Raw genomic sequence first — 8,814 nt, forward strand, 5'->3', positions numbered from 1 at the left:
CAGAAGATGCTGCTGCAGCTGGTCAGTGCAGTGCAGAAGATGCTGCTGCAGCTGTTCAGTGCAGTGCAGAAGATGCTGCTGCAGCTGTTCAGTGCAGAAGATGCTGCTGCAGCTGTTCAGTGCAGAAGATGCTGCAGCTGTTCAGTGCAGAAGATGCTGCTGCAGCAGCAGCTGTTCAGTGCAGAAGATGCTGCAGCTGTTCAGTGCAGAAGATGCTGCTGCAGCTGTTCAGTGCAGTGCAGAAGATGCTGCTGCAGCAGCAGCTGTTCAGTGCAGAAGATGCTGCAGCTGTTCAGTGCAGAAGATGCTGCTGCAGCTGTTCAGTGCAAAAGATGCTGCTGCAGCTGGTCAGTGCAGAAGATGCTGCTGCAGCTACTCAGTGCAGAAGATGCTGCTGCAGCTGTTCAGTGCAGAAGATGCTGCTGCAGCTGTTCAGTGCAAAAGATGCTGCTGCAGATGTTCAGTGCAGAAGATGCTGCTGCAGCTGTTCAGTGCAGAAGATGCTGCTGCAGCTGTTCAGTGCAGAAGATGCTGCTGCAGCTGTTCAGTACAGTGCAGAAGATGCTGCTGCAGATGTTCAGTGCAGAAGATGCTGCTGCAGCTGTTCAGTGCAGAAGATGCTGCTGCAGCAGATGCTGCTGCAGCTGTTCAGTGCAGAAGATGCTGCTGCAGCTGTTCAGTGCAGTGCAGAAGATGCTGCTGCAGCTGGTCAGTGCAGAAGATGCTGCTGCAGCTGTTCAGTGCAGAAGATGCTGCTGCAGCTGTTCAGTGCAGAAGATGCTGCTGCAGCTGTTCAGTGCAGAAGATGCTGCTGCAGCTGTTCAGTGCAGAAGATGCTGCTGCAGCTGTTCAGTGCAGAAGATGCTGCTGCAGCTGTTCAGTGCAGAAGATGCTGCTGCAGCTGTTCAGTGCAGAAGATGCTGCTGCAGCTGTTCAGTACAGTGCAGAAGATGCTGCTGCAGATGTTCAGTGCAGAAGATGCTGCTGCAGCTGTTCAGTACAGTGCAGAAGATGCTGCTGCAGATGTTCAGTGCAGAAGATGCTGCTGCAGCTGTTCAGTGCAGAAGATGCTGCTGCAGCTGTTCAGCGCAGAAGATGCTGCTGCAGCTGTTCAGTGCAGAAGATGCTGCTGCAGCTGTTCAGTGCAGAAGATGCTGCTGCAGCTGTTCAGTGCAGAAGATGCTGCTGCAGCTGTTCAGTGCAGAAGATGCTGCTGCAGCTGTTCAGTGCAGAAGATGCTGTTGCAGCTGTTCAGTGCAGAAGATGCTGCTGCAGCTGTTCAGTGCAGAAGATGCTGCTGCAGCTGTTCAGTGCAGAAGATGCTGCTGCAGCTGTTCAGTGCAGAAGATGCTGCTGCAGCTGTTCAGTGCAGAAGATGCTGCAGCTGTTCAGTGCAGAAGATGCTGCTGCAGCTGTTCAGTGCAGAAGATGCTGCTGCAGCTGTTCAGTGCAAAAGATGCTGCTGCAGCTGGTCAGTGCAGAAGATGCTGCTGCAGCTGGTCAGTGCAGTGCAGAAGATGCTGCTGCAGCTGTTCAGTGCAGTGCAGAAGATGCTGCTGCAGCTGTTCAGTGCAGAAGATGCTACTGCAGCTGTTCAGTGCAGAAGATGCTGCAGCTGTTCAGTGCAGAAGATGCTGCTGCAGCAGCAGCTGTTCAGTGCAGAAGATGCTGCAGCTGTTCAGTGCAGAAGATGCTGCTGCAGCTGTTCAGTGCAGTGCAGAAGATGCTGCTGCAGCAGCAGCTGTTCAGTGCAGAAGATGCTGCAGCTGTTCAGTGCAGAAGATGCTGCTGCAGCTGTTCAGTGCAAAAGATGCTGCTGCAGCTGTTCAGTGCAGAAGATGCTGCTGCAGCTACTCAGTGCAGAAGATGCTGCTGCAGCTGTTCAGTGCAGAAGATGCTGCTGCAGCTGTTCAGTGCAGAAGATGCTGCTGCAGCTGTTCAGTACAGTGCAGAAGATGCTGCTGCAGATGTTCAGTGCAGAAGATGCTGCTGCAGCTGTTCAGTGCAGAAGATGCTGCTGCAGCAGATGCTGCTGCAGCTGTTCAGTGCAGAAGATGCTGCTGCAGCTGTTCAGTGCAGTGCAGAAGATGCTGCTGCAGCTGGTCAGTGCAGAAGATGCTGCTGCAGCTGTTCAGTGCAGAAGATGCTGCTGCAGCTGTTCAGTGCAGAAGATGCTGCTGCAGCTGTTCAGTGCAGAAGATGCTGCTGCAGCTGTTCAGTGCAGAAGATGCTGCTGCAGCTGTTCAGTGCAGAAGATGCTGCTGCAGCTGTTCAGTGCAGAAGATGCTGCTGCAGCTGTTCAGTGCAGTGCAGAAGATGCTGCTGCAGCTGTTCAGTGCAGTGCAGAAGATGCTGCTGCAGCTGTTCAGTGCAGAAGATGCTGCTGCAGCTGTTCAGTGCAGTGCAGAAGATGCTGCTGCAGCTGGTCAGTGCAGAAGATGCTGCTGCAGCTGTTCAGTGCAGAAGATGCTGCTGCAGCTGTTCAGTGCAGAAGATGCTGCTGCAGCTGTTCAGTGCAGAAGATGCTGCTGCAGCTGTTCAGTGCAGAAGATGCTGCTGCAGCTGTTCAGTGCAGAAGATGCTGCTGCAGCTGTTCAGTGCAGAAGATGCTGCTGCAGCTGTTCAGTGCAGAAGATGCTGCTGCAGCTGTTCAGTACAGTGCAGAAGATGCTGCTGCAGATGTTCAGTGCAGAAGATGCTGCTGCAGCTGTTCAGTACAGTGCAGAAGATGCTGCTGCAGATGTTCAGTGCAGAAGATGCTGCTGCAGCTGTTCAGTGCAGAAGATGCTGCTGCAGCTGTTCAGCGCAGAAGATGCTGCTGCAGCTGTTCAGTGCAGAAGATGCTGCTGCAGCTGTTCAGTGCAGAAGATGCTGCTGCAGCTGTTCAGTGCAGAAGATGCTGCTGCAGCTGTTCAGTGCAGAAGATGCTGCTGCAGCTGTTCAGTGCAGAAGATGCTGTTGCAGCTGTTCAGTGCAGAAGATGCTGCTGCAGCTGTTCAGTGCAGAAGATGCTGCTGCAGCTGTTCAGTGCAGAAGATGCTGCTGCAGCTGTTCAGTGCAGAAGATGCTGCTGCAGCTGTTCAGTGCAGAAGATGCTGCAGCTGTTCAGTGCAGAAGATGCTGCTGCAGCTGTTCAGTGCAGAAGATGCTGCTGCAGCTGTTCAGTGCAAAAGATGCTGCTGCAGCTGGTCAGTGCAGAAGATGCTGCTGCAGCTGGTCAGTGCAGTGCAGAAGATGCTGCTGCAGCTGTTCAGTGCAGAAGATGCTGCAGCTGTTCAGTGCAGAAGATGCTGCTGCAGCAGCAGCTGTTCAGTGCAGAAGATGCTGCAGCTGTTCAGTGCAGAAGATGCTGCTGCAGCTGTTCAGTGCAGTGCAGAAGATGCTGCTGCAGCAGCAGCTGTTCAGTGCAGAAGATGCTGCAGCTGTTCAGTGCAGAAGATGCTGCTGCAGCTGTTCAGTGCAAAAGATGCTGCTGCAGCTGTTCAGTGCAGAAGATGCTGCTGCAGCTACTCAGTGCAGAAGATGCTGCTGCAGCTGTTCAGTGCAGAAGATGCTGCTGCAGCTGTTCAGTGCAGAAGATGCTGCTGCAGCTGTTCAGTACAGTGCAGAAGATGCTGCTGCAGATGTTCAGTGCAGAAGATGCTGCTGCAGCTGTTCAGTGCAGAAGATGCTGCTGCAGCAGATGCTGCTGCAGCTGTTCAGTGCAGAAGATGCTGCTGCAGCTGTTCAGTGCAGTGCAGAAGATGCTGCTGCAGCTGGTCAGTGCAGAAGATGCTGCTGCAGCTGTTCAGTGCAGAAGATGCTGCTGCAGCTGTTCAGTGCAGAAGATGCTGCTGCAGCTGTTCAGTGCAGAAGATGCTGCTGCAGCTGTTCAGTGCAGAAGATGCTGCTGCAGCTGTTCAGTGCAGAAGATGCTGCTGCAGCTGTTCAGTGCAGAAGATGCTGCTGCAGCTGTTCAGTGCAGAAGATGCTGCTGCAGCTGTTCAGTACAGTGCAGAAGATGCTGCTGCAGATGTTCAGTGCAGAAGATGCTGCTGCAGCTGTTCAGTACAGTGCAGAAGATGCTGCTGCAGATGTTCAGTGCAGAAGATGCTGCTGCAGCTGTTCAGTGCAGAAGATGCTGCTGCAGCTGTTCAGTGCAGAAGATGCTGCTGCAGCTGTTCAGTGCAGAAGATGCTGCTGCAGCTGTTCAGTGCAGAAGATGCTGCTGCAGCTGTTCAGTGCAGAAGATGCTGCTGCAGCTGTTCAGTGCAGAAGATGCTGCTGCAGCTGTTCAGTGCAGAAGATGCTGTTGCAGCTGTTCAGTGCAGAAGATGCTGCTGCAGCTGTTCAGTGCAGAAGATGCTGCTGCAGCTGTTCAGTGCAGAAGATGCTGCTGCAGCTGTTCAGTGCAGAAGATGCTGCTGCAGCTGTTCAGTGCAGAAGATGCTGCAGCTGTTCAGTGCAGAAGATGCTGCTGCAGCTGTTCAGTGCAGAAGATGCTGCTGCAGCTGTTCAGTGCAAAAGATGCTGCTGCAGCTGGTCAGTGCAGAAGATGCTGCTGCAGCTGGTCAGTGCAGTGCAGAAGATGCTGCTGCAGCTGTTCAGTGCAGTGCAGAAGATGCTGCTGCAGCTGTTCAGTGCAGAAGATGCTACTGCAGCTGTTCAGTGCAGAAGATGCTGCAGCTGTTCAGTGCAGAAGATGCTGCTGCAGCAGCAGCTGTTCAGTGCAGAAGATGCTGCAGCTGTTCAGTGCAGAAGATGCTGCTGCAGCTGTTCAGTGCAGTGCAGAAGATGCTGCTGCAGCAGCAGCTGTTCAGTGCAGAAGATGCTGCAGCTGTTCAGTGCAGAAGATGCTGCTGCAGCTGTTCAGTGCAAAAGATGCTGCTGCAGCTGTTCAGTGCAGAAGATGCTGCTGCAGCTACTCAGTGCAGAAGATGCTGCTGCAGCTGTTCAGTGCAGAAGATGCTGCTGCAGCTGTTCAGTGCAAAAGATGCTGCTGCAGATGTTCAGTGCAGAAGATGCTGCTGCAGCTGTTCAGTGCAGAAGATGCTGCTGCAGCTGTTCAGTGCAGAAGATGCTGCTGCAGCTGTTCAGTGCAGTGCAGAAGATGCTGCTGCAGCTGTTCAGTGCAGAAGATGCTACTGCAGCTGTTCAGTGCAGAAGATGCTGCAGCTGTTCAGTGCAGAAGATGCTGCTGCAGCAGCAGCTGTTCAGTGCAGAAGATGCTGCAGCTGTTCAGTGCAGAAGATGCTGCTGCAGCTGTTCAGTGCAGTGCAGAAGATGCTGCTGCAGCAGCAGCTGTTCAGTGCAGAAGATGCTGCAGCTGTTCAGTGCAGAAGATGCTGCTGCAGCTGTTCAGTGCAAAAGATGCTGCTGCAGCTGTTCAGTGCAGAAGATGCTGCTGCAGCTACTCAGTGCAGAAGATGCTGCTGCAGCTGTTCAGTGCAGAAGATGCTGCTGCAGCTGTTCAGTGCAGAAGATGCTGCTGCAGCTGTTCAGTACAGTGCAGAAGATGCTGCTGCAGATGTTCAGTGCAGAAGATGCTGCTGCAGCTGTTCAGTGCAGAAGATGCTGCTGCAGCAGATGCTGCTGCAGCTGTTCAGTGCAGAAGATGCTGCTGCAGCTGTTCAGTGCAGTGCAGAAGATGCTGCTGCAGCTGGTCAGTGCAGAAGATGCTGCTGCAGCTGTTCAGTGCAGAAGATGCTGCTGCAGCTGTTCAGTGCAGAAGATGCTGCTGCAGCTGTTCAGTGCAGAAGATGCTGCTGCAGCTGTTCAGTGCAGAAGATGCTGCTGCAGCTGTTCAGTGCAGAAGATGCTGCTGCAGCTGTTCAGTGCAGAAGATGCTGCTGCAGCTGTTCAGTGCAGAAGATGCTGCTGCAGCTGTTCAGTACAGTGCAGAAGATGCTGCTGCAGATGTTCAGTGCAGAAGATGCTGCTGCAGCTGTTCAGTACAGTGCAGAAGATGCTGCTGCAGATGTTCAGTGCAGAAGATGCTGCTGCAGCTGTTCAGTGCAGAAGATGCTGCTGCAGCTGTTCAGTGCAGAAGATGCTGCTGCAGCTGTTCAGTGCAGAAGATGCTGCTGCAGCTGTTCAGTGCAGAAGATGCTGCTGCAGCTGTTCAGTGCAGAAGATGCTGCTGCAGCTGGTCAGTGCAGTGCAGAAGATGCTGCTGCAGCTGTTCAGTGCAGTGCAGAAGATGCTGCTGCAGCTGTTCAGTGCAGAAGATGCTGCTGCAGCTGTTCAGTGCAGAAGATGCTGCAGCTGTTCAGTGCAGAAGATGCTGCTGCAGCAGCAGCTGTTCAGTGCAGAAGATGCTGCAGCTGTTCAGTGCAGAAGATGCTGCTGCAGCTGTTCAGTGCAGTGCAGAAGATGCTGCTGCAGCAGCAGCTGTTCAGTGCAGAAGATGCTGCAGCTGTTCAGTGCAGAAGATGCTGCTGCAGCTGTTCAGTGCAAAAGATGCTGCTGCAGCTGGTCAGTGCAGAAGATGCTGCTGCAGCTACTCAGTGCAGAAGATGCTGCTGCAGCTGTTCAGTGCAGAAGATGCTGCTGCAGCTGTTCAGTGCAAAAGATGCTGCTGCAGATGTTCAGTGCAGAAGATGCTGCTGCAGCTGTTCAGTGCAGAAGATGCTGCTGCAGCTGTTCAGTGCAGAAGATGCTGCTGCAGCTGTTCAGTACAGTGCAGAAGATGCTGCTGCAGATGTTCAGTGCAGAAGATGCTGCTGCAGCTGTTCAGTGCAGAAGATGCTGCTGCAGCAGATGCTGCTGCAGCTGTTCAGTGCAGAAGATGCTGCTGCAGCTGTTCAGTGCAGTGCAGAAGATGCTGCTGCAGCTGGTCAGTGCAGAAGATGCTGCTGCAGCTGTTCAGTGCAGAAGATGCTGCTGCAGCTGTTCAGTGCAGAAGATGCTGCTGCAGCTGTTCAGTGCAGAAGATGCTGCTGCAGCTGTTCAGTGCAGAAGATGCTGCTGCAGCTGTTCAGTGCAGAAGATGCTGCTGCAGCTGTTCAGTGCAGAAGATGCTGCTGCAGCTGTTCAGTGCAGAAGATGCTGCTGCAGCTGTTCAGTACAGTGCAGAAGATGCTGCTGCAGATGTTCAGTGCAGAAGATGCTGCTGCAGCTGTTCAGTACAGTGCAGAAGATGCTGCTGCAGATGTTCAGTGCAGAAGATGCTGCTGCAGCTGTTCAGTGCAGAAGATGCTGCTGCAGCTGTTCAGCGCAGAAGATGCTGCTGCAGCTGTTCAGTGCAGAAGATGCTGCTGCAGCTGTTCAGTGCAGAAGATGCTGCTGCAGCTGTTCAGTGCAGAAGATGCTGCTGCAGCTGTTCAGTGCAGAAGATGCTGCTGCAGCTGTTCAGTGCAGAAGATGCTGTTGCAGCTGTTCAGTGCAGAAGATGCTGCTGCAGCTGTTCAGTGCAGAAGATGCTGCTGCAGCTGTTCAGTGCAGAAGATGCTGCTGCAGCTGTTCAGTGCAGAAGATGCTGCTGCAGCTGTTCAGTGCAGAAGATGCTGCAGCTGTTCAGTGCAGAAGATGCTGCTGCAGCTGTTCAGTGCAGAAGATGCTGCTGCAGCTGTTCAGTGCAAAAGATGCTGCTGCAGCTGGTCAGTGCAGAAGATGCTGCTGCAGCTGGTCAGTGCAGTGCAGAAGATGCTGCTGCAGCTGTTCAGTGCAGTGCAGAAGATGCTGCTGCAGCTGTTCAGTGCAGAAGATGCTACTGCAGCTGTTCAGTGCAGAAGATGCTGCAGCTGTTCAGTGCAGAAGATGCTGCTGCAGCAGCAGCTGTTCAGTGCAGAAGATGCTGCAGCTGTTCAGTGCAGAAGATGCTGCTGCAGCTGTTCAGTGCAGTGCAGAAGATGCTGCTGCAGCAGCAGCTGTTCAGTGCAGAAGATGCTGCAGCTGTTCAGTGCAGAAGATGCTGCTGCAGCTGTTCAGTGCAAAAGATGCTGCTGCAGCTGTTCAGTGCAGAAGATGCTGCTGCAGCTACTCAGTGCAGAAGATGCTGCTGCAGCTGTTCAGTGCAGAAGATGCTGCTGCAGCTGTTCAGTGCAGAAGATGCTGCTGCAGCTGTTCAGTACAGTGCAGAAGATGCTGCTGCAGATGTTCAGTGCAGAAGATGCTGCTGCAGCTGTTCAGTGCAGAAGATGCTGCTGCAGCAGATGCTGCTGCAGCTGTTCAGTGCAGAAGATGCTGCTGCAGCTGTTCAGTGCAGTGCAGAAGATGCTGCTGCAGCTGGTCAGTGCAGAAGATGCTGCTGCAGCTGTTCAGTGCAGAAGATGCTGCTGCAGCTGTTCAGTGCAGAAGATGCTGCTGCAGCTGTTCAGTGCAGAAGATGCTGCTGCAGCTGTTCAGTGCAGAAGATGCTGCTGCAGCTGTTCAGTGCAGAAGATGCTGCTGCAGCTGTTCAGTGCAGAAGATGCTGCTGCAGCTGTTCAGTGCAGTGCAGAAGATGCTGCTGCAGCTGTTCAGTGCAGTGCAGAAGATGCTGCTGCAGCTGTTCAGTGCAGAAGATGCTGCTGCAGCTGTTCAGTGCAGTGCAGAAGATGCTGCTGCAGCTGGTCAGTGCAGAAGATGCTGCTGCAGCTGTTCAGTGCAGAAGATGCTGCTGCAGCTGTTCAGTGCAGAAGATGCTGCTGCAGCTGTTCAGTGCAGAAGATGCTGCTGCAGCTGTTCAGTGCAGAAGATGCTGCTGCAGCTGTTCAGTGCAGAAGATGCTGCTGCAGCTGTTCAGTGCAGAAGATGCTGCTGCAGCTGTTCAGTGCAGAAGATGCTGCTGCAGCTGTTCAGTACAGTGCAGAAGATGCTGCTGCAGATGTTCAGTGCAGAAGATGCTGCTGCAGC

The sequence above is a fragment of the Eucyclogobius newberryi genome, unplaced genomic scaffold, assembly GCF_026437365.1.
Source record: "Eucyclogobius newberryi isolate DKJ021-1_F unplaced genomic scaffold, fEucNew1.0.hap1 SCAF_20, whole genome shotgun sequence".
Taxonomy (NCBI): Eukaryota; Metazoa; Chordata; class Actinopteri; order Gobiiformes; family Gobiidae; genus Eucyclogobius; species Eucyclogobius newberryi.